Source organism: Prinia subflava, chromosome 1 (assembly GCF_021018805.1).
Source record: "Prinia subflava isolate CZ2003 ecotype Zambia chromosome 1, Cam_Psub_1.2, whole genome shotgun sequence".
NCBI lineage: Eukaryota > Metazoa > Chordata > Aves > Passeriformes > Cisticolidae > Prinia > Prinia subflava.
The window spans coordinates 101,459,405-101,485,852 of record NC_086247.1 but is presented as its reverse complement, the minus strand read 5'-3'; the positions used below and the strand labels follow the sequence as shown (position 1 = coordinate 101,485,852).

The following is a 26,448-nucleotide window of genomic DNA, read 5'->3' as shown; positions in this document are numbered from 1 at the left end:
ATTAGTATCACTTTCAAGAACAAAGGATAACTAAGATGACTGAATATGGATTTGGAAAAGAACCGTGTGGTTATTACTGGTTCCTCTCAGTTTCACATTACTATTTCTAATTTAATTTGCAACCAAACTGCCCACATACAGGTGCAAACCGCAAGAAAGCAACTCAAGAAATGCAAGTGTCACATCCAGTCCAAAACAGTGGCACAGCTGGAGCCATTCATCAAGTAGTGGCAAAGGTGGTGATTGGGTGATGAAACATCAAAGGTTTTATTCAGAGAACAAATCTGAGAGAAAATGTCTTATGGAGGCCCTTACAGGTTGGGAAATTGCTCTAGAAGCATTAGGGGAACAACATTTTATTTCTTCTATATTCTTCCCTCCCCCTTTTGCTCATATTATTTTCAGATTGAAAATACTATTCAAATGACGATTTTCAATGGAGAAATGAAACTTTAGCAAGTATATAGATTGCAAAATTATATACAATTTCTTTATGTGTAAAAATGCCATTAGGATTCCAGTTGGCCATTTTTTGGCCATGTGCCATTGTTTCCAAATAACGTCGTTGCTGTTTTTCACTGCAGTAGAGTCCTAACATTTTAATCCATCTGAAGATTGCTCTGGCATTCTTGAATCACCTCTGAGATATTTCCAAAACAGATGCAGAAACCTGTGGGCTTGTTACCACTGCCTCTGCAGATGAACAGAAAGCACTGGAAGTATTGCTAAGGTAGTGATATAAATTAATCTGAATATTATCCAGCTGACATTTGTAAATAATATGTAATTACAAAGACTGTTTGTATTACAGTCTTGTAGATTAGCTTGTTCTGAAATAAAAGAGACCATTTAACTCCGTCCTGCTGCCCTAGCTACATGGCAGAGTGCACAGGTCAGGAGCAGATGTTGTCCAGTTAATCCCCAGTTATAAATAAATGTGAGCCATTGTTGTTTTCATCTCTAGTTATTTAGAGATCACTGGACCAAGTAATGAAGTTACGATATTAAAGTCAGGAAGTAATGAGGTTAAATTCTTCTTTCAATTAGCAATCATGTCAGTGAAACTGGTAAATCTTCCAAGAGACGAGATGCCTCAATATGCTCAGAAATAGACCTGCCTATGGCAACTACCAAACTACTCAGCAATTCACATGGATAAAGAACAAAACTCTGAACAGAGCACTGTACTCCCTTCACACGAGGCTTGGTATCACTATTTGTGCCACTTTTGGCTGGAGTAATTTTCTTCACAGTGGCTGGTATGGGGCTATGTTTTGGATTTGTGCTGAATACAGGGTTGATAACATAAAGATATTTTTGTTGTTGCTGAGCAGGGCTCACAGAGAGCCAAGGGCTTTTCTGCTTTTTGTACTGCCATACTGAGTATTAGACTGGGTATGCATACAAAAGAGGGCTGAGACACATTCGGGACACATGACCTAAACAGACCAAAGGGATATTCCATACCACATGACATCATACTCAGTACATAAAGTGGGGTTGAACCATGACACCATTATACACTGATTGTGTTACAGCTCTCCGCAGCATTGGTAGAAATACGAAAATCCCCAGTTACATGCTCAGATTCACCGCTGTAGCTATTATAGATGCACAAAAAATACAGATGCCTCAAAGGAAGGCCCTCAAGGTACAGCAAGGCAAGATAATCAGAACCAGACAACAGGAGGGTGATTCTCTTTTCCTCCTTGCACCAAGCACCTGTGTGGGCCACACAGGTTACAAGGAAGGGAGGGGAACTGAGATGTACTTCATCCCTGGACATCAGAAACCACTCCCTATTCAGAGGAAAGCACTGAGAAGTTTGACTTTTGCCAGAGAAACTCTGCTGTGGGGCTTCATCTGTCTCACAAGAAAAAGAAGTTAATTTCACAAAAATGAATTCACTATCAAAGCCCTGAGTTATCTCAGTTACCAAATCAGTTTTGCAAATTAACTGGAAAATTAATTTACCAGCTGAACACTACTCAGGCAATAGTTTACACTGCCTCTGCAACCCCCAAGCCCCTGAAAACACTCATGAAAACCTTATGAAACTGGAGAGAGAGGAGGTAAAATCTAGTAGGGTCTGCAGATGAATTGCAACTGGAGGTACTGAAGGTTAAAGTGTCCAACAGGTCTCCTAGTTCCCACCATCCAGTCACTTTTCTCTCACTCTTATTTGTCCTGTTGGTTTATTTGATACTCATTCCCTTTAAAATACTTCCATTCCTATTCATCTTCCTCATTCCTTCAGAGTTGTCAAAACTGTCATAAATGTCTTCTCAAAAGTTCACTTGATCTTATAATTCTCTGTTCCTTGCTTACTAAGATCAACTTGATCTCAGAGGCTTAGTTTTCATTCAAAGGTAGATTTATTCTTTCAAATATATATAAAAAAAGAGCTCTGCCAAGATTATGCAATTTCTCTTGTTGAGCTAAAAAAACCCCAGAACACCCAAATGAGTATTTCAAGGAAGACTATATTCTTTGGTGGAGGCAGGAAGCATCAGCTGGTATTTGCGCAGAGTGTGAGATGCACCTGGGGTACTTCAACAAACTTGTTGTGATTTACTCCCATGACACTTTTTGTTTCAGTTAAATAGCTGAGATGACTAGGCATTAGGTAGGCATTTATCACTGCTGCAAAAACCTCTCAGGGAAGTAATGCCCGTCTTAAAAACTGAGTCATTTTTTATCAATTCAATCTATTACTAAAAAAGCTGTTGTTGCTCTTTTGGGCAAACATTGTGCATAAAAAAATGAAAGGTGTCAAAACCAGTAATGAAAAGGTAGCTGTCTCTGGTAAGTGGTTGGGAACCAACTGAACCAAATCAGAGAGCAAAGACATGAGTCATAAAGTTTTCCCTAGAGAGACGCCAGAAGTGGAATAAACAAATATATGATGCTGTGCTGTGGGACCATCCTGAGTTAAAGCGGTGATCTCAAGAAGTAGAGACAGCTTGTATTAAAGTGAAGACCATGAGTCAATGGATGGGGAGAACCGTTTGAATACAATGGGGAAACTGGGAGAGGCATATGAAATAAACAGGATGAGAAATTACAATGGGAAGCCAAAACGGAGAGAGATTAAAGGCAGTTTATATGCAGAACTTAAGTGACTAAGCAATGTCCTTGAGGGGAGGAGAGGATAGAGATTATAACAAAATCACTGCACAGAATGGGACAGGGGAGAAAGCAGAGAGACAACAACTGTGTAAACAAGGCTTAAAGAGACTAAAAGAAAAGAAAGCAGGGAAAAGGAAAGAAAGCAAGGAAATGCAGACAGAGAAAGAATAAGAAAGTCAAAGTTGAACAAGAAAGGAGTCACTGAGACCTTCAGGCAGCAGGGAGCACAATGTATAAATTGTATCAGCAGCTACATGTGAAACCTGATGTATACCTCATGTCCACCTCTCATGCCTGACCTCCCTTCTCTACCTACTGCTGCCTCCAGTGCCCATTTCCTCCATATGAATATCTGGAAGTGTAGAGAGCAGGTAAATTGTGCAACACAAAGAGATGAAACCCAGCGTTCCTGCATCAGCATGAGCCTTTCCCTAACCATCAATAGTTTTTAGATAAATTTAGGTAGCTTCTCATGATACTGTACCTGCCCTGTCAGCAAAGAACTAATACTCATACCAAAGATAAAAGGTAAAGTTATTACTAGCAGAACTAATTTGTACTTACAATGCTGATACATGGGACTGTTTATTTCCATCATGTAGGCCTGCTGCTGCTCCATGCAAACAATGGCTCTTATTTGTGGTGCTCTATGAGAAAACCTGCCCATCCCAGGCATTGGCTGTCTCCAACATACAATCGTGACACTACAGCCATCAAGCTGGTTTGCTACTCAGCTGCCTACGGACCGTGTATTTCCTTAGGCTGTAGACTGCATCTGCTCACAGTATTTGTTTGGTATCACAACCACCTGTGGCTTTCCAAAAGCACCTCAGTTTTTAGACAACTAACAGTTTAGTAACCAAACAAGGTCTAAACAGATGTGTTTATTTAATCCCTGTTGCAGAATTTCTTCCAATTTTCTGATGACTTTTTCCTTGCTCTGCTCTAAAATGTGTACAAACACTGAACAATCTTCTTTGGAGAAAGTGCTAGACTTGAGATTTTATACTCTCACTTTTTATTTTAACTGTAACGTTTCCCAGCAAGAAAGAAAGAGGTATCAGGAGCCAGAATTAAGGCTGACCAGTACATATCAGCAATTTGAGGCAAAACTATTTGCAAGGAAAATTTAATACTTCAAAAACAAGCAGTAGAACACTCAGAAAATTTCTAATCAAGTTTTAACTTAAGCCAAAAATCCACACTTGTCAAGATACAGAAATGCACAGTTAGAACATTCAAATAACCTTAATTCTGCACCAATAATATATTTCAGTATTTGTAATTTTAATTGCTATTTGAAGAACAGATAAGATGATCTTAGTATTTTCTTTTATCTTCAGAAGTTGCACAGCCTGTTCCTTCCCAAGGGTTGCACATTGAGGACTCAAGCTATCTCCTTTATAACAGGAGAGCTGATTATTATCATTTATTATATCATTGATTCTTTGTTCCGTTGATCTGCAGCTACTCTCCCCTATTGACTTTCACTTTTATTTCCTTTGCTTGATAATTTGATTCAGCAGTTACCTGCCATGACAAGACTAGTAGGGGAAATTATTACACCATTAACAAAGGTGTAATCACAAATCTTCATATTCAGTGGTCCAATCTCCCCTGTCCTAACTTCACCTTTTTGAGGCCTCAGAGTTGTAAGCTCCATACTATACTGATTTTGAGTCCAGCTTTGTACAATCCACCTCTATTACTATGCTGTTCATTGGAAGTGACAAGTATCTGCTTACTCATGACTGCACTGGGAAGATTTTCAGGTCTGGACTCCTAGAGCCCAAGATAAAATCACACCATGTTTGACTTAAGAACATAAAGACATCTAGGAGTTTCTTCTGCAGGACAGATACAACAAAGTGGCTCTGTAAACTGCTGTTCAGGGAAAGCACACAGATCTAATTTCAATAGGCTGCTGAACAGCCCTCATAAAAGCTGTCCTATTGGCAAGACTCATTACTAAAGAATGCTAGCAGCTGGAATGGATGTGTGCTTACACATTTCAGCACTTTTATGTATTTCTCCATACAGGCAGTACATTCAGCATTGCTGATTATGAAAGTTGTTTGACATTTTTCATTATAAACCTTGTTTGCAGATGCTTCTACATTCCCAAATATACATACATTTAGAATAAAATTTTGTGTGCTGGATGTCCACCTCATATCTTCAGAAAGCCACAGCAAGAAAATTTCATCCAGAAATTTGTAGCTGAGGATAAGGAAAAACCATGGTGTTTTTATGCATGAAAATTTTCTGAAGATCTTTTTTTTTTTACTCCCCAAGTTAATATGTGCTTAATATAGTGACTTCTGCTGCATATCTCCTTGTGTTCCTGTAAAAGTACATTAAAATTCATCTAACTTATAAGCATCTCTAAAAAATTCAGTTTGATATGCTCATTTGAGATACCTTTGATTTTACCATCTAAATGCCCAGGAAATCCTAGCTGTGTTGAGCATGTTCCAAACTGGCAGTAAGACAGGCTTTTGCTGCAATACAGATCTAAGTTTCCCTTGGCTGTGCCCCATCTGGAAGCAGGAGGACTGCATCTCTGGGTATCTCCCCAGTATCCAAGTGGCATGAAAGAGGAGAATATGAATCCACTCTCAATTTGCCCCCCATGAAGGAAGAGACAGAGGTGGCTGGGGTATTATGAGCACAGGGTAGGAAACAAGAGCGAGGATAAAACCAGGTAAAATGGTGAAGAAAAAACCACTCATAGGCTTGAGTAGAGAAGGATCTGAGGGGAGCAGTTAGCAGAGCACTGTTTCAGTCTTGCTAGAACAAATGAGCACTGCCAGCTGCCTTCAGGGTGGGAGCACAATGTATGTACAGGGGCTCTTGTGTTCAAGCTCCCAATTAAGCAACTACAGGGGGACAGCAATGGGATCTAAGGTCAGTCTGCTGGCTGAAATTCTCTCCAGACAGGTAGGAGTTGGAATGCATTAAAATCTGCAGCCATCCAGCATCCTTCATCATAGTCCAGTTCATCATGGACAAGGGTCTGTACCATGAAGTGTCCAGTAAATCTGGCATTTAGATGGACAACTGGAGTGGAGCCAGGTCGAGCGAGGCAGAGTAGATCAAGTCAAAGCTTCCACAGATAGCGACCACAGGAAAGGTCATTGGAAGGATGTCAGTGCCCACACAGTAGTTAAAGATGCTAAATGTCTATAATAAAAAGTTTTCTCAGCCCTTTTGTAGCTGGGAAGAGAACCTGCAGTTTGTTTTGGCACATGTTCTGCAACTATTACCCCAGTTCTTAATTTTTATTGTGTCATGAGAGCAGTAAACTTGAAATCTTGTTTGCTCAGACAGTTCACAATCTTGAAAATAATAATTTCCTCCTAAAATAATCTGCAGATGGAGAGTGGGGAGGGAGCTGGGGCCAGAAAAAGACAAAAACACAGCCTTACCATTGCTGGCACTGAGTCATCTCTCATCTCATTTTAGCCCACAGAACTATTTCTTTCATATTCATAAGAACAGCAGGATTCAGCCCAGAACAGGCAATAATTTAATCAGTTTATTTACAGCTATCCCAACAGAGATATCTATCTACTCTGCCTTTATGGACTGTTGTAAAGAAAGGACTGATATGCACCAGTTTGGGTGAATGAGAGTTGGGAATGGGAGGGTTGTAACAACTTACCAGTCTTTCATCAGGAGAAGGAGAAGCTGTTTGAGAGATACATTTAGTCATTACAAATAGCAAATTACAAGGGCTGAACTAAGACTGAGACTTTAATGAAATTCCAGAGCCTACAGGCATCTAATGTTTTTATGTAAATCAGCTTAAGGATGACATTTCATCATAAGCATTAGCAAGCAAGCAATTTATTTGAAAAATACTTGCGATCATCAAAGTACTTTCACTGTGTGATTGTTGAGTCCATAATAGCTGAATAACATGCTGTCTTGGTTTGAAAGACAGATATCTGCTAGGAAGGGGGCAGGACCTCCCTAGAGATGGAGAATTCAAATCCCCTCCCTCCAAATTATTCTAATTAAAAAAATTAAAGGAGCTTTCTGACAGAAGTATGGGGATAAGAATAACAGTTCTTTACTAGTATATATGACAAAACGACAAACAAACAACAACTACAGCATCAATAATAAACAGAACCAAGAACCTTGAGGGCTTTCTTTCACAAAAGGCCCGGGGCAGTTTGATCTCGATGCCCCTGTAGAACTCCAAGAGGCCAAGCTGGAAGGGTGGAAAGTCCCAGACCGGTGGATGAGATGAGGAGCTCTGCGCTGGCAGCTGGAGCAGCAGGGGTGTCCCGGCAGGGCTGGGCAGTGCAGGGCTACAGAGTAGCAGGAGAGCCTCAAAGCTCCGAAGAAGCAGCAGCGGTGGGGGGAGGGTTGGAGAAAGCGAGCTCAGGATTCCCGGGTACACAGCAGATGACGATAGATTTCCCAGGACGAGACAGAGGCAGAGGGCAGCCTGACTGTTCTCCTCGGCTCTGAGAGCAAGAGTGCCTCCCCCTCCCCCAGATCTGTCTTTTTGCCTTTCCCAAAGCTCATCATCTCTCCCCTCTGAGGGACACTCCCAGGGACTCAAAAACAATAGGTGTAGCCTTGTGCTGCCATATCCCTCAAGTACTCCTTTTTGTTCTGACTAAGTAGTCATCAAGGCTTCTTGGAAACTTATAGGAAAAAATTCTGTGAGAAGAAAAAACCACCAAATCTAACCCCCAACACATGCCTAAAGTTTGCTCTCTGGTCCTTACACTCATGCATGTTGCATAAAAATCAACATTGCAGGCAAAACTTAACACATGGTTCATCTTATTTGCAGGAGATAATCTAAAATTACTTCTGAAATGCAACAATTACAACAAAGGTTTTAAACATAATTTTTGTTTTAAAATGGCTCATTCATTTAAAAATCATCTTGGTTACAATGGAATCAAGAGTTGTTTATCAAAACTGAATAGTAGACAAAAAAACTCTATGCCTTCAGTACAACGGAACTGAGCCCTTTCTGCCTCCCATGCAGAAAGCCATCTATTTCACTGTAATAGTGGCCCCTTAGATACATTAGAGTCACTGACATATTCAGGAAAATAATCTGAGCTGGAAATACAGTGTCCAACTGTGTTTTAATTTACACCTATATATATTAAACCACAAGATAAACAAACAGAAAATGAGTATACACTGGCACCCTGAGCTTTGTTCTGAGTGTCACCAGAGGCACTGTGAAGGTGACTCGGAGATGACAAAAGTATAAACTCTGTACAGTAATGCACAGCTCCACAAAAGAGAAGGGATGAGCAGAGCTGGGGGCGTCTCCTCTCTCTTCACTCGGATGTACAGCCACTGGGGTGTCCCAGATGAAGTTATCAATAGCCCCTGCTGCAATATAACCTTTAGGCTTTCAGGTATTATGTCTGCCTTAAGGTAACTGCCTCGTAGAGCAGATGCCTGTGAACCATCAGCTCTTTGATTTTAGCAGGGCAATCGTAGTTTAAAGTCTTAATTAAATACATATGACTGGATTATGCCTTCAGGCACAGCCGTGAGCAAGAGATAACACATGAACTTCAGAGGCCAAGTGCCTCAGACACAGCCTTCTCCATTGTAACATGTTTTCATTCTCCTTGATCTCAAAACATGGGTGTACCTTTGGAATTATAGAAGCAGAAAATAACACTGGCTTTATGATCAATAATTAGTATTTAGGAAGGCATAAACCATAACTTCACCCAGTGCTTGCTTTGTGACGGCAGAGGACAACATGAAAAGAGATACAACTCTGAACCTGGCCAATTAGGGAGGAAATCAGGGACAATTCATGTTTTCATTTACATAAGTAGTACCTGCTATGGCACTTGTTGAGCTGGTCTTTAATTGCAGTCTGAGAAGCATAACTGAATTTCACCTTAGAAACAGAACATCCCCTTGAGTTAGTCTTTCTTTTTTTCCCCCATGAAAGTTACCTTTGAAGACCAGTGCCAAAACAAACCATCCTAGTGTTCACTATTCCACAGCTTCTCTTACACGTTACCTCCTTTCTCGTTAGTCTGCCAACTCTGCCAGCCAGAAGCTCTGTCTATGCACATTTTTCAGATCTGCTCAGTCACTACATGAATGCCTTAGAACAACAGTTTATGTTTTTAGCAGCCAGACCATGCAATATTAAAACTCAGCGTTCTCACTGATTGGGAGCTATTACAGTCAGTCAAGCGTTTGCCAAGCTGTACACAAAGAGAGTCTGGCAGTTAAGTCCTTGAGCAACAAGATGTGAATGTTACCCAGAAAAAATCCTTCGCACTTGATGTAAAAGAGAATCCAAAACGTTAGCACCATTACCTGCAATACCATAATAAGGGCTGCTTTTCTATTTTAATACCCTTATCATAATTCAATATGCACAGATTCCTTGTCTCTACTCATATCTAAGCACATTTTTAGCCTAATATTTCCAAGAAAATGAAGCAAAAATGGTCAATTTAAGAAGATGGTGGAATGAACATTCAAAATGCTTGTAGAAGCAGCTTTCTAATGCTCAAATGGTTTCAGTTACCCACTACACTAAGCACGTAATTCTTTGCTGCTGCTACTTCTAATCATCAAATTAAAGAACTAATTTTGAGTGACTAAGAGAATTGCACATCATACAACAAAGACTGTTCATTGTTGTGAGAATGATACTGTGAGAAGAGATACAGTGATATTGTGATACTCTCTTAGACAGGTGGTAATTGTTTATGTGTAGCAAGAATGACACGATGGCAATTATGACAATTCATGTTCTTCCCTTTCTGGACTCTAACTCAGAGCAGAACTACCTGCAGACAGTTTTGGAAGAGAAAAATTTTTAAAACATGGAAGACCAAAATGAAAACCAGTAGTTCAGGCTGTGGCAATAAAGTCAAGGAAAATGTACAACAAAGCAACACAAGGTGAGGCATGCACATCTTCCTTCATCTCGGAATTATCTGGTCTTATTTGCAAGGCATGTAACAGGTATACTCAGTGTGAGGAGAAAATGAGGACAGCTGCACCTGAGTTTTGGCACTGTAACTCTATTGAAGGCAGAGGACAGTCACAGCATGATAACAGTGCAGTGGAGCTTGACATCTTTGACACACTAGTTCCTGATCTCATCATCTTGAAAACATTTAATTCCTTTCCACGTTACTTTTTTCTTTCTTTACAGAAAGGAATTAAACTGCAAGAAACATTATTTAACTCTAACACTAAGTAATTCTTACTTTATTAAATACAGAGTCCAATTAACAGCCCTGCACTTTAATTACCCAGTGACCAAAATTTCTCAAAGTTCAGTTCTGAAAAACAGTGTGCTTTGAGGTTTTTTTCTTAGTACACCAAAGACTTACCTGCGTAGGTCTTGTAAGCATAAATTAAACAGAAGAAAAGAGACTTCTGTGCCTTCCCAACACAGAGTCATTCTCCTGTTTACACAGCTGAACCATTTATAATTAACTGAGTTCACTGACTCAGAACCATGAGCCTTAAATAAAAGCTTTGTGCCAGCTGAGGTATGGGTATTTTCCCTCTGTTCGCCTTTTAGCCTTAAAAATGCTTTGCTTTACAACAACAGGGTCTATCTTCCTTCTATTTCCAGAGAAACCACCGGTAGAGAAAGCATGGTCACATCCTTTGGTTGTCACAGAGCCTTGTGAGCCATTACACTGGTTGGTGAAAAAAGTCACTGTGATGCTTTTGCAAACACTGTGCTGTATCTAGGTGTAGTGGATAAAAAACGGGCCTTATTTCTTCAATATAGTGCCACCACTGTTCCTCTCCCATGTACCACTGCTTGAGATGGCCCATGTGTGGATGCTCACCCATTCAGAAAACTCCACAAGGGCTTTTTGATTAGGTGCCACTGCTACAGAGCCTATTGTTAATTTCCCTGGGAATGTATAAGACAAAGCACAAATTATCAAGAAGGAAAAGATCAAAAGGCTACTAAGAAAGAGGTATTACACCTATTCTTACTTCTCAATTTAGAGCTCCCTCTGTAATATCCTATTTCAACATGAATTTTTTTCTTTTCTAAGATAACAACTTCTGTTCACCAGAACAGAAGTTTATTGATTTACACTTTAATACTTAGGGAAGAAAATTGCTGTGACCACAAAATGAAACATGATGTTTTAAAGTCCAGAAATCCCAAAAGTATCCCGCTTGATCCTGGTAAAAAGAAGGGGCTACAAATGGGTTACAGTAGGTTGAAGGGCAAGATAAAATATCCTGACTGTAAAAAGACCAGCGAATCTGATGCTGGGAACATTGGATGAGTGGATTTGTTTTTGATAGCAATAAAAATAGGGAACCGTAGGGAAAAAGCTACTATGAAATGGATGCTGCATTTATGCAGGTTAAAAAATTACTATTTTCTAACATATGTTGGAGTAAAAAGGAATGGAAAACTCTACAAATAAGGGGACAAAGAATCCTAAGCAGCACAGACAAGATACTGCAAACTAGAAAGATTTCATCTCTGGCAAAATACATCAAGAAGTAACTTGGGAGATTGCAAAAAATGGTCTCCAAATCATTGTTAGTTCCTGCTGATCACAAGGCCATACAAAGATGCCAGCCTGTCCATCCCCTGAAGGTGTATGCCTGGTGGCTGGTGCACTCCCTCTGACTCTGCCCTTCACTGCTGGTGAAGGTGCAGGGTCCCAGCAGTGTGAGCTGTAGATGTTGTCTCCATTGGCAAGGCTGACATCACCTGCAAGCCTTCAGAGCTGCCATCCCAAAATCAGCACCTGCTGGCTCACTCAAGCCTATCCAAGCTGAAATTGCAGCAGTCACACAGCTGGCAGATGGGAAACATTATTAAATTTTTATAGTAAAGGCTAAGGTCTCCAACCACATCAACCTTAACTTCCAAGGGATTTGGTGCACTGTGAAAAGGAAACCTCAGTGTAAATCATCAGTAGGCTGAGCAAGATACAACAGCTGTTATATGATAACACATGATGGGATGACTACACAGTCCAGATTGCAGATAACCCAGGCTATTTTTAAAACACTTTTTTTTCAGAAATGAGCTTTTAGAGTATCTTGATAAAATCCAAAGCTGAGGTAAAGGACATCTGAAAAAAGGAAGCAATAGTAGAGAAAAGATGATTCTGGAATAAGTTTCCTTTGAATCACCCGCCTATTTGGAACTTGCACTATTACTAATTCATACCTAAGTGTATTTTATATACATTTTACCCCCAATTTGCCAGTTAAATACATAAAAATATGACACTTAGTCCTGATCTTGACACTGAAAGTCATGCCTTCCATTGACCCCCAAGTGAGAGATTCTGTACCCTATATGCAGCAACACTGGAAAAGGAAAATGCTCTATTTTTTTCGTGTGGTCTGACACCTGACAGATGTCAGCTTCCTTTGCCTGAGGCAGTGCTGAAGGTTTCAAGTGTCCTGCAGAACCTGGGCCACCACTTTGCCATCTCTGGCAGAAACACACTGAGCATTCAGATGAAATGATCCAACACCAGGAAACCTGGGCTTTGTTAAAGCCTCTGCCACTCTGCAGTAGTCTCACTCTTTCCCAACACAATTCCTGTGTAACATGAAGGAAATTATACTTCTGGCAACCCAGACCAAGGATAGAAGAACATGAGTGTTTGCTAGTCCTTCTACAGGCCAGTTTTCATAACAACATGGCAGTTCTTCAGGGACAGGAGAATAGTATTCTCTGCTGCAAAGCAATGCTCCTGGCCACATTGTTGCTTGGGAAAACAGCAGCTCAGTAATAACAGATAAATTCCCAACAGGGATAGGGTGCAGGTGGTCAGTCTGCCTCTCTAAAGGTGAGGCACTATATACACCCTTCTCTCCTGATCTGAGCGGATTGGATTGGATTAAATGGGTCATCACAGGATTTAGCTCTACTTATTACTTAAGCTGTAATCATTCAGGTCACACTAAAGTTGAAAATTACATTCCCAATTTCTTTTGAAGTATTTGTTTGTTTGAATCTGCCTTACACTTATTTTCCCTTAAGTCACTAACAGGTCTGTACTTTAAAAACACCTGGGCTGTAACCCTGTCACTCCTGGTATTACAAATCCCACTGGAAGAGCAAGGCATTTGGACTGCATTAGGCACCTTGCCCAGTAATGACAAAGGAAAAAGGAAGGAATGGAAAGTGAGACTGAAAGTTACTGGTTTAACTGGCTGGCTGTAGGTGCTTATAACCAATACACAAAGGGAAAAAAACTATGAGAGAGCAAATGGTCGTGGACAACTAATGCAATAACAGTAACAGATGCACTGCTACACAAGCTTGGTCCGCTCTTTCTACCTAATGTACTGCTATTGCAGTAATCAAAGAGCTCCTTTACACCTTCTGGTGGGGTTTCACCACCATCAGGGGAATTGAAACTGTCTCTTGAAACCAATCTCATTTGTTAAGATGCTTAAAAACACAGCCAGGCCACATTCCATCCATGATTCTGTAGTTTGTCTGTTTTAAAACACAACTCACAAGGCCAAGAAGGTCATACCAAGTACTTGCAGGTAACATGTTTTAGTTCACTCACCAGGTCAAAACAGACTCAATAAAAAACACATTGTAAATGTAAGTATTATTCTTACTAATTATCACCAGCAAACATGTCTCTTTTTTTGGCAGCATTGAGAGCAGAAAAAGAAAGGGCATTAAACAGAGCCAAGAATGAAGTTTTGAAATCACAGGAGAGGAACAAGCTGTCCTCCTGGTTTGAGTTTTTCATTTTTAAGAGGAGAGAGAATGATTCCAGGATGGATTTGCAATAGATTGCCCAGTAGGTTTGGTTTTTTTCCTCCTGATAGCTCTGGGAATTTCTAGTCCGAAAACCAAACACTTAAGCTCTCACTTGCTGTGAACTGACATCACCTCATTTAAACTAATGGATCCATCCTAGTTAATGCACACAAAATACTCAGCCTCTTTGTTTTCAGTTAGAAATCCTTTACTAGCACACTCATATTCCAAATCTGAAGTCTCAAGTAGGCTCTGAAGATGAACAAATTTACCTCTAAGCGAAAGACGAGCATAAAATATGAATTTTTACCACGTTAGTTTGGTCTGACAAAGGAAGCATACATATGTGCATGTACATTGTCCACTTGTATAGTGCTACTGGGGACTTCCAGCTGCTGAGTGCTCCTCTAAGATTCCAAAAGAAGCGGAGGTATTTTCAGTATTGTTGCTTAAGAGTTTTGATGGTTCATTTTTCAACCTTTCTGCTGGCTTGGAGAAGATGCCTACCATAAATTGACAGTCATGACCTAAGAGAAGGCTGGCAGATGCTACTTTGAGTCAGCTGCCAGCAGGCAGGAGTCTTTATGTCAATCTTGACAAGACGTGGTTTCTAAAATTAAAGTGTTTTGAAGGACTAAGTAACTTTTAGTTCACTGCTTGACAAAAACTGCTTACAAATTTTTATCCTTTGAAATATTTCCCAGCATTCTAGACTGCATCCCTCTTCCTCACTAGCTGTCAAAAGTCTGATTCATCTTGTTAAAGCCAACAGTAAAACTCCCACTCAGTGGGATGTCAGTGGACAGAGACCACACCTACCTCTTCTCATTTTCCTTCCAAAAGAAACAGTCATCTCAGCTGTAATCTGTTCTTTGCACATCCACATGTCACTCAGTCCTGCTGCCCTTCTCAAAAATATTTCTAAAGCTCCTGCAATCTTTCCGTTTGAAAATATCCAGGTAAGATCTGCTAAACGCAAAACGTAATACCAACTGGATTTATATTCCATAGCACACATCATGCATAGGACAGTTAAAAAAATACTTTATGCATGTTACAGAAGTATTCTTTGGCATTTCACTGCATCTCAAATGCAATAAATTAATGAAATTTAGAAAAAGAAATAGATCTCCTAAAGCAAAACTGATTCTGTTTTCCAAACTGAACAAAATGTAGATGGGCTAGTTCAGAGGCAGAAACTTACCTTTATACATATTATATATATATAAAAGGCTTTCACTGGATCATTTTCTAACAGAAGAAGGCATGATATAAGATTTTAAATTGGTTGTAGAAGGTCAGCACATAGAGAAGAAATAATAACAGAGGTGCCTGCTATCAGCGTTACTGTAAAGGCTGTGTCAGGGAGTTCATTATTAACCCAGTTTTCATAGTTTCACACCTCAGTTAGAAGACATCCATGTGCTGGCCTTAAACGACCATAAAAATATTCATCCCACTAGCAATTTATTGCGTTACTTTTTCTTCTTGTAGAAATGCAAAGAGAAAAAGAGAAATATATTAAATTTTCATGCTTTTCTATAAATATATGCTGGGGAAAGAGTTAATAATTTAAACAGTGAATTTTGACACTTCTGGCTGAAATACTTATCCTGTTTAAATTAACAGCTAGTTCTCTTGACTGCAGCAGGACATGATTTCAGTCTCTGAATTCTGGATTAGCTTAGATCCTGCTGTTCACTGAGCTGCTCACCAAGACCAAGTGCCTTCCCTTGTTTTAATCTGTGTCTTTCTTAAACCTGTTCTAGTTGCAATATAACGTGAATTAGCTCAAATCCCACTGAAAGACATGGGTGTACATTATCACATTTGTGCATTGTCACACTTCTCACTGTTCTGAGTGTTGCTAAGTGTTTCTGATACAACTAGAGATGGGATCTTTTGAAAGAGATGTTCTAAGTAACATCTGGAAGTCCATTCTGGATGGCTGCTCACAGCTGTTGAAAGAGACACGTTTGCACAAACCAACACTGGTTTAATCTCTGTGCCTTCCCCAGACATAGTCACCACCTGATGATGTTGTATGACACGCACAGCACAGCCCACTAGGGACAAAAGAGCTTTGCTCTGCTCCTGAGTGAGTACAAGGCTAACTTAACAAACAGTACTGACAGTCTTGTCAACATTTTTTAAAAAGGACCATCTTTTGCAACACTGGCATGTGGCACACTCAGTGGAAAACTGGCATAAGTTTCCAGGGTAAGGCTTTAAACTAAGATTTTACTCTGAATTGACTCTTCCTATGAACTCTCTACCTTTCTGAGGTAGAAATCCTGGAAAATTTGATTGATCTGTTCCATTGCCTCCTACTCTTCGGTAATCAACATACTTGCAGCTGAGATGCCTCCTGGCAAATTTCATTTTCTTTCCCCCAAACGTTAAAGAAAAATTTGAATCATGGAAAAGCAGCATGAACCCACATAAAAATTCCCTCTGCACCAGAATGTGATAAACAAAAAACCCAAGTCAGAGGCTTTCTCACAACTGCGCCCCACACATTTTGAGTTTCTATGTAAGGTCAGCTGATTCAGCCCCAAATGTTTGCTTGCATTAGGTAGCCTACTAACATACCAGGGTCTTCAGAAACAGCACACAGAGATGATCTGAACTACCAGGCTTGGAGCAAGCAATCCAGCAAAATCAGCCACTCCAAAAATGGTGTGGTGGTGAGAGATGACTTCTGACTGAGGGCCAACACAGACAACTAACTGAGGTAGCACCATCTTAAGCACCACAGCTGACTCTCCTGTGGCTGTCCCTGAACTGACTCCCTACAATCCAACTAATCACTATATACCTTTTCTTTTATATTTTCAGTTTAATATGAAACAGGTACATGGTGATTTCTCCAAAATGTAAGGAGGACACAGGGAAAAGAAGAAAATCAAGGATAAAGTCAAAGTATAGTAGCATCAAAATATATTACTCATTTTGTGACATGCCATGCATAAGACTTCATGCTGCTTGCAGAGGGAAAAGAAAATTGTGTCTCTATTAGCCATGAAGATTTAGGATTCCTCACAGGAAGCTAATAAAGCTTACCATAATATCCTGTAAACAGGAAAACATTTGAAAGCCTGAATCCAGATGCATTCTAATTACAAACATCACTTACATGTAAATCAAGAAATCCTAGCAAGTGGAGGGAAGGAAAGAGTTTTGTCTCTCCCCATGATCATAAGATACCACAGTGACAAACCAAAGAGAGAAAATATTTTTTCTTAGTGTTCTCTTAAGTGAGCATGGTTGGCTCATTCCACTTCAGGTGAACTCCATTATCAACAGGAACAAGAAAAAGACACTTCTTGGAGGTCTTGGGCTAACACAGACTGTGGAGGTTCAAAGGTAAAAATACATGTTAGCTAATACAGCTCAAGAGGCAAGGAGAATTCCTTCTTGTAAAACAAAATCTTAGTAATGCACTTGTATTTTGTTTTAAACATATGATTTTGCCTCTAGATCTTGTCTAGCAATCAAGCAGACAAACTAATCTAATTCACTGTAGGCATATCACTTTTGGTAAATCTGCTGTCCAAGTGTTGCCTGGCAATCCAGGGAGATTAATCATATGGAAGTGCTTGTGACTTCCCAGGTATCTCTGGAGCAACCCAGGGCCACCAGATTATGAAGTGGTATTTTACCTTCAGGAAGCACTGCTCAGTAGCTTGCAGAAACAGCAAGTTATTAGGAAGATAAACCAAGACTGAAATCCCTACATGCCCATTATAGATCTTGAAGTGTTTGAAATGTAGGTTTATTTTAATGGAGTAGAAAAGAGAAGTAGAACTGCATTCACACACCTGTAATACCTATGTTAGGCAACGGAAGAGTTAAGAAACTTCTGTTTGTAGATTGATTTTTAAGCCAGACACAGAAGAGAGAGGTGTCCAAGAGATGTGGGCTGCACCAAAAGCTGCTTGCCCTCCAGAATCTGCCTGCTGAGTGGGACCCTCAGAAGCCTAGAGCTCTTGCCTAGGAACGGCCTGGGAAAGCTCTCTGGTACTCATCTACATCAAAAAGATAGCACATTTATTCTGAGTCCTTTTTCACCCTTGTGTTTGTACTCTCTACTCTGCTGGTTTTGTACTTCTGCCATCCAGATGTCTGTGTCTGAGGGAACACTATTTGCAAATTCCAGCAACAACATTCACAGCTCAAATTCTGATATACATGCATTGCTCATCTTATTTCTAACCCCCGCTACACCTCATGTTTGGAGATTGTACTTTACAATCAAAATCAATATTATTTTTTATGGTGTAAATAATTTTCTCTTAAAAAAATGCCATTTTTGGGGACTTTTAATACTTCTTCTTTGGCTCTTTCAATGAAACGAAATCATTGTTGAACTTGTAAAACATCCCACACATTAAAAAGAAATGGGTCAGGGAAAAAAGCAAAACTGAGAGGCATAGAGAAAGATCATCTTTGAAAATTAAATACAAATTTCTACTTTTAGATTTGGGGCCCAAGACACATTTACATTTAGGGTCAGACAGGATCTAGAGCAACCTGCTCTGACCAGACAACCCAAGATCATTGAATAACGGTATGAACATCTTTCTTACAGTGTGAAGGGACCACTAAGAGGAAGCAAGACTATCACTACATGCAGCCAAATCATGGAAAGCTGCCTTAAAATGGCCCCAGAGTGAGAGGCAATCAGGTCTGTGAGTGAGTCTAGAGCTACAAGTGAGCTATGACAGATCATCCCAGGTGAGTGAACAAGTCACTTTCCCACGTCTCTGTTTCCTACCACTTCAGAAGTGACCAAATACCTGCCAGGCACACAAGCTCTGCTGTCAGGGAAAAGGAAGGGTTTGGAATAAACACTGCAGTCTACTCTCAGAAGTCTCAGTGTAGCAGTGAGTGTTTTTGGTAGACTTGGAAAAAATCCACAGGCAGGACAACATTTAATGAGAGAATGCATAATAAAATTAACATAGATAATTTAATGAAAGGGGAAACACAGAAAGAAATATCCTTATATAAATTTAATTAAGAAAACAATTACAGCAAAACTATCTATTTCAAGGTTGGTAGTGGTTTTTCGTTTTGCTTTGTTTTTAATTGTAAAAAGCTATTAGCATTGAGATGTGGGAGGAAATTATACCTGCTACTGATTGGGTAAAGTAAACATCTGAAGTACTGAAAGGGTTGGAGAAGAGTTTGAAAATATAAAACATTATTTGTCTGAGGCCCTCAAGATCCTATTACCAATATCAAAGACCTTGCAGAAAGATGTTTCTGCTGCGCAGAAGTGTTTGAACCCTGCAAGGAGACCGTAATTCATCCCTGCTGAATTATTCCCTTCCATTCTCTGAGTAAGTCCATTCTGGGTATAGATGATATTTTTGGCATCTGGCAGTCCCTATAGCAGGAAACCTTGGACCAGGAGTAAGGTAACACCAGGGCTAGATTTACTGGCTAGTTAATGAGAAAAAAACAATTATCAGAAGGTTGCCTGCATCACAGGTGCACTATTTCAGAAGTGGAAGGAGTTACTATAGCACTACACCACAGTGCCTGAAGTCTAGTTTTGTCTGTCTAATAAAACTATCCAAACACTGTTGTATGAGTTGAATAAACATTTCCCTAACTACCAGAAGGCATAAGAAACAGAGTGGCTGCCTGAAATCAAGCAATAAGCTAGCAGGGTTACAAACAAGTTTCTGAATTAGGTGAAGGGATTTATCTCCCTTTATACTGAGATTTTCCTGTGTCCCACTGGACATCTAAGAAGAGCCCTTGAGATGTCTCACTGCTGCAGAGAAATATATAAGAGCTTTTCCAAAAGAAAGCATGAAGATGTGAAGCAAACTGTCTGCCTCTATAAACTGAGAAAAAAAAAATCTTTAATACTTATGCTTCCAGTTCTGTTTTGATCCATTACTTTCACGGTATGCTTTAATAGGATTACCAAAAAAAAACCCTCAACTGTAAAATTCTCCAAAATTAGACATGGTAAATTATTAACACTAATCTATTGAATGCAGTACTTTTATATTATGATTTATTTATTAAGAAAGCTGAAACAAAGCTCAGTACCTTGACATTCTTGGAACAAATATGACCTTTTGATGCCTGTGCTGATACCCTTCCAGTTACAGCTGCTTGACAATTCCATTGCATTTGTCTTCTGTTTTTCCACAGCAATAAAACCTCATGGGCCAAAACCTGCACCAGGCAATCTGTATGTGGTGGTCCACAAAGGGTTCTGGGGCTGATGGCACATGAGTTGCATGCCAGCAATCTTTACAGAATTCAGTGGTGTCTCACTTGACTTGCAACAACTTCAGAAATACACCAAATGAAATATTCAAGGGGAGAGCATAAAGTGCAATGGAGCAAAGAGAGGAGATCTGTCTTGCAGCGCAATTCCACCAAATCCCTAGACAGCGTTATCTGAAAAAACTTTCCAGAAGCATTTAAAAGTGGCAAAGACTAACTGATTTGTGAGTTGGAGGTGACGCTGTAATCTTTTACTGTCAACAGTGGAAGGATTATCAGTGACAAAATAACACTATCTAAGTTATAGTGATCCATTATAATAAATCATGTGACTTCAGCACCCATTGTGCGGAATACTGCACATCCAAAGTTCAAAGCAGCAAAACAATAGATATCTGTTCACGCATTTATCAAATACTAGGTTAGATGAGAAAAAAACAGCTACTAGCTGCACTACTGCATTTCAGGAATCCTTCTTCATTTCCTTAAGTGCATGATAGGCTTAATGGTATCCTGGGTGATACCAAAGGTGAAGCACAAAACACATTACACATGCTGGAGTTCTAAATTTAAAGCAAATACAGTGTGGCTGAGGATACTGCTGGAAGACCAAAATGAACACATATGTGAACCGCTACTTTCAAAATTTGGCACCTACAGTTAGATTCCTCTGGACTCGAATTAAAACTTCAGTTAAATGCTACTGCATCTTCCTGACCATTTCTTTGGGAATTGATGTCCAGCCTCTGAAGCATTAATACAATGTCTATGCTTGTTTAAGTGGCTGGGAAGAGTCCATGTAAGCTGTGGTCTCTGTGACAGGAAACTAGGGCTTAGTGAAGAAAGACTTGTTCTGTCATTGATGCCTAAAATCAGACACTGTTTCTCATTCAAAGCTTTCTGAAACTCCTATTATCAACCCATCAAAACTCCCACTTCAGTCTTAGCTTTGTGCAAGCAAAGTCGGTGTAATTTCTTTAAGCACTTGCCATGAAAAGTATGGGGCAGGTGGTGTAGGGACTAGCAAGGTGCCTCAGCATGGTGTCACCAAGCACAGATGCTGCAACACAGACATCTCCTTCCCTGTGTGTGAATGAAAACACAAAGAGCTGTGATCCCCACAGTACAAACAAAATATCTCCAAGTGTCAAAACAAGTTGTGGAAAGGGAGAGAAAGAACGAGAAAAACCCCATCTGCAGACAAGTCTCTTGGTTAAGCTACCACAGTGAAACCATGCCAGAAGCTGAGAAATGGTTGTCTAATGCCTTGTGTGGATTGACCCATGTTTCCATTCATGATAGACTGCTGGCTACAATCTGGGCACAGACAGACTTTGTAAGAGGAGAACTAACAAGAAATGCAAGAAGGGCAAAGATCAAAGGGCTGATCAAAGGATCCCAAGCTCAGGGTTCTTAAGGAATCTCAACATCTGGTTTCAGACTGTGCTCATCTTCCCAAAGCTAAGCTTGGCTTAAGTATGAGTATTAAACTACTATCGGGATAACAGGCTGAGGAAAAGTACAAGGAATTTAAAAACTGTATGTAGTGTGGAAGACAACCAAACAGCATCAGTAAGACTAATACATGTGCAAGGAGATGAAGAGAAAGAACCATAAAACTATGGTATATCTTCCTTGGAGGACAGACAAGCAGTAGTTACACCTTTTGAGGCATATGTCTCTTTTATTGTTTCCTATCTGGTTTTTTTTCCCTGTCACCTTTAACCATTTTGCTTCTAAATAATCTTCACACTGTTGAAGATGCTCCTGTATTGCTCCAGTTTTTACTGCCTCTGGACTTCTGAAGGTTAAAGTCATGCAGCACGACTGTAGGTCATGATAAAAGTTATATCAGGATGGACTTCAACAGCCTTATCTGTATATTCTCTTCTCATGTACTATTTCGTGAAGTGAAGAGTATATGATTTGAGAGATGTGGTAATGAAAATGGAGACAGGAAATTATTTTTGTGGGCTGGACTTGTCAACAATCTGTCCATAAATTGCCATTTTGGGGACATTTCTGTACATACTCCATAAATGCACACATATGCAGTATATATAGACCATAACATAGAATAGACATCTTCTATCTGAAGATGTTCCAGTATCTTTCAGATAGCTGACTTTAGTTGCACCTTTCTTTTACTATTATTTCCCTTCTAGTCAATAGGAACAAATGACTGCTATTTCTATTTTCTGTAAGGGCCTGTCATCCATCTTTGTTATTAAAAATTCAGCCACAACAACAGCAATAAATTTAGTCAAACAACTGCTCGAAGTTTTCAAATAAAAATGCAACACAGATAACTGGTTACCCTTGGAAGTGGATCTTAGTTGTCAGGTAGTGAACAATCTTTAGAGAGGCCTGTAGATTAGGAGGGGTCCCAGCTATCTGGCTATCTTCAGTGCAATTCTGAATAGTGTCACAACTTTACTCATCACTGTAAGGATATGCTAGTTTGATACAAGGTTTATAGGATGCCGCTGCAACACACCTCAGTGAAAGGTTCTCTTGGATACCCTCTCCCTGTATTGCTGTGTAAACCAAAAAGTGTGCCAGAAATTGCAGTGCAGCGGCACGTATTTCCTTTCCTGAAAACCCCATTATAGGCTGGTTCTGTCACTACAATGCCCTCCAAACTTTTGCATAAAGTTCACATCCCTACTGGCATAGAGCCTCTCTTCACTCCTCCTTCCACCCCTCAAACTCTGACCAGTTCATGGCTACAGTGCATGGTTAGTGTTTATCACTGACTGCCAAAAAAGCCAAATTGCCAGAGTTCTGCAGAAATGCAAAACTGGCAGTAGTACAACATTGCCTCTGCAGCTGTTAGTGCTTTTTGTTTGCTGAGTATTAACAGGTGATGAGCTCTGCTCTGCTGGCATTTGGAAGCAATCCCCTCTCTGGCGTGTACCAATTAGGTATCTATCTGGCAACATGATGTTGCAAGTTTATGACATGCAAAGTGGAAAGGTATTCCCTTCTCTGGGAAAGGTACTAGTCCTTTTCAAGGTGAAAAAGTAGATTGCTAAAACAAATGCAAACTTTAAACACCTGTGGTATCTGAAAATGCTGCACAGGTACATGTTAAGAAATTATCTGTTTTGAAAACTGACAGGGCTTTCTAGATAGTCCTAGATCAGGCTATTAGCAAACTCTGAAGCAACACAGATTTTGCCCAAATACTCCCAAAGAATAAAAGCATGTTCCAAAAAGAGTAAACAATTTTGTTTTGTTGTTGAACTCACAGAAAGCATTTTCTTAACTGATGAAATTTTAAATATACCTGAAAGAAGAACCTTTAAAGATTCTGACTGCGCAATCCACTGAGAATACCATGAAAGTAAAGCTTCAACAACAGAGCAGCATCTGAAATTGCAGAATTTCAGTTTTATAAAAGAAGTACAACTAAGGCACAAAATGGTTGAAATTTCTTTCCAAGACTTTCTTTGTGCTCTCCACTCCTGGTGCACTATTACAAATCTCTCACAATATATTGCTAGTTTCTTCTGCCCACGTGCACAATTTCTGTCTAGTGTGATCCTGGAGGCTGGCGGATTTGGCCAGTAATTATCATTACAACTGTGTTTGATATATTTTATTGTGATAATTTGCTGCCACGAAGAAAATCAATTCCAGAGGCTTTTCCCTTCTCTCATTCCTATCCCAGGTCCCTGCCCATTGCATGCAAGTTAGTATTTACACTGATAAGATGTCAGCAATCTGTTAACTACCTAAAGAGTGGGTTTATGTATAGTGACGACAGGTTACATAATTAGAGTATCATATTTAATTTGTTTGTTAACTTTCCAAAAATGCAGGAAAGAAAGGATAAATAACTGTGGAATGTTATGGATTTGAACAAAACATTTCTAAACATGTTATATATGCCTCCACAGTCAAAATATAGAAATGAATAATAACCCTCTATTTATTTGACCTCATGTCTGATGCTTCTTTTTTTTTTTTTCATATTAAAAGGAATCACACTGTTGCAAATCAGCTAGTCTTTATTATCTCTGATTTTTCAAGTTGCCCTACAAAGCTCTTTAATAAAGAAAGACTCAAAGATGTATTTTTAAGCTGTTTGTGTCAGATGGCTAGCTGGTCATACCATAACTGTAATTCCCTTAAATGTCATACAAAACCAAGCTGTTGGAAGACCTACAATCTACCTGTTGAGAATAGAAAAACTTTGGCTTCTGAGGTTGGCCAGGATGATTCACATGGTTCCCCTATAATGAGTTTCATATAATAGCACCACCAAAAATACTTTACCTTTAATATTTCAAGGCCAGGGTACAAACCAATCTGCATAGGGTGCATGTCATTCTTGGGAAATTTAAATTCTCTATGTAAGGCTGATTCTTTATTTGCCCATACACTGATCTCCCCTTTATACACCTCCAGAACAAACACTGCAATTTATACCATAATATTTTCTGAAGCAATGTGTCGCTGGTGGTCAATATTGATTCATGTGGTAAAAAGACACCAAAGTACGAATAGTTACAGGAAAAGCAAAAGCAGAAATTAAGAGCTGTCTGTAAGTGAGCTACTCTGTTTTATTGAGAATTAATGCTGTAATCAGGAAGACTCCAATCAATAGTAAGTTAAGGAGATTATAACAATGTATGGGAAAACAATATGGATACTTTGAAAATAAATTACCACACCTTAGCTACATTTCTTAGCTGAGTTTTATTTTGATAACCAGTATCTCTCCGATCCCTGCAAACATTATGCTATGCAACATAAAAGGAAGATATGATCTCTGTCCAAAAAAAAAGCTCTAAAGGAAGATGGTTTTAACCATCCTCTTTGATAGAAAATACACAAGGTTTTCAGATGTTGCAGTTTTTAATATAACATTTAATCAATTGCAAAGCTGTGTGCTTCCATATGTAAGTCTCAGCAATGGGCAGGAATCCTCAAATATGCCTTTAGATACACAAAACCAGCATACATCAACATTCTTCACTGCTTTAACTTCCCACTTGAGCAGTCAAGTGGCTCTCAGAGTATCTGCATGTGCTGTTATTTACTACTTCCTACTTAATTTTCTCCTATTTTAATTCTGGAGAGGACAATAATTTGTCCTTGATGAGCACACTGGTACAAAATCTCAGGGCTGATGTTCACAACCTAATGGTAGCAGTGTAACAAATTACCAAGAGGCTGCAACTCATCAAGCATGGGCTGCCCAAGTATGGTGTAGTAAAACTTGGTTCCAAGCATCAATGAAGGATGGTTATGCTAATTTGCATTTTCTTACAGCAGGGCAAGTGAAGAATGTACATGCAATCAATTAACAACAGCTACTGTGTCTCAGCTAATGGGGGCAACCTATTAAGCTGACATAATTCATTGTGCATTTGAGCCTTTAATGAAAAGTGGCCCACCTAAAGAGGATTTGTCCTAAGCAGTTCTCATGTTGCCTCTTTGTTTTGTATTGTGGATTAGCCAAGGAGGCTACCAGCAGTCTTGTTACACTTCCGCCCTTAATAATCCAAGGTACTAAAGTCTCTTCAAAAACCCAGTCTGGAATTTTTTATCTTCTTCCCACAGTTAAAAGAAAGTATGATCAGTGCTATGAATTTGTAACCATGGCTCAAAGCCTCTCCAAAATAGAACCAGCTCTAAAGTGAGATCCTGTAATAAATTTCTGTTATCCAAAACCAGGATAACTGAAAAACCATGTTCTTATATGTTAAGCAGTTTCCCATCCATGTATTTTCAAAACACAGGATATAAACATCTTGTATGTTCTGTAGACATTTCAGCAGGTCCCTAAATTCTTTAGAACAATATTATCAATTTAACACTAGGAATTAAAGACCATCAGCAATACTTCATACCACAGAGAACCTGCTTCTAGGACTGAGCATCTGTAAAATGTTTACATGTAGCACCCTTGCTGATACCAGATATTTAAGATCAAAGTCAAAGATTGGACAAGCATAACTCATGTCCTTTACAAACTCTTTAAAATATAGGTTATATCAAAGATTCCTTTGACTGCTGTCAAATACAGACAGCCTTAAACAGATATACCAGTAAAGCAATGAATGCTTTTACCAAGCTTCTGATTTTTTTTCAGGAGGCTAAGGCAGATCATTGGAAATAAGCAGTTCAGTTGTAAAACTGAAATTGCTTCATGATACTCTCTTCTTCATGCTTAACTCCTCCTTATGGATATATGTGGCTCTTTCACCACTGATGTTTTGCTATAGATTCCAGTATTTTAAGTACCCTATTTCTGTCAAAACATGATCATAAATTGCATTTACACTGACGCATGGTAAATC

General features: G+C 39.4%; 1 protein-coding gene across 3 annotated transcripts in view; it reads right to left on the bottom strand.

The window, feature by feature from the left end:
* HECW1 (HECT, C2 and WW domain containing E3 ubiquitin protein ligase 1) overlaps positions 1-26,448 on the bottom strand; it is a 260,000-nt gene that overhangs the window by 125,626 nt on the left and 107,926 nt on the right. The gene's annotated exons all lie outside the window — the stretch shown is intronic.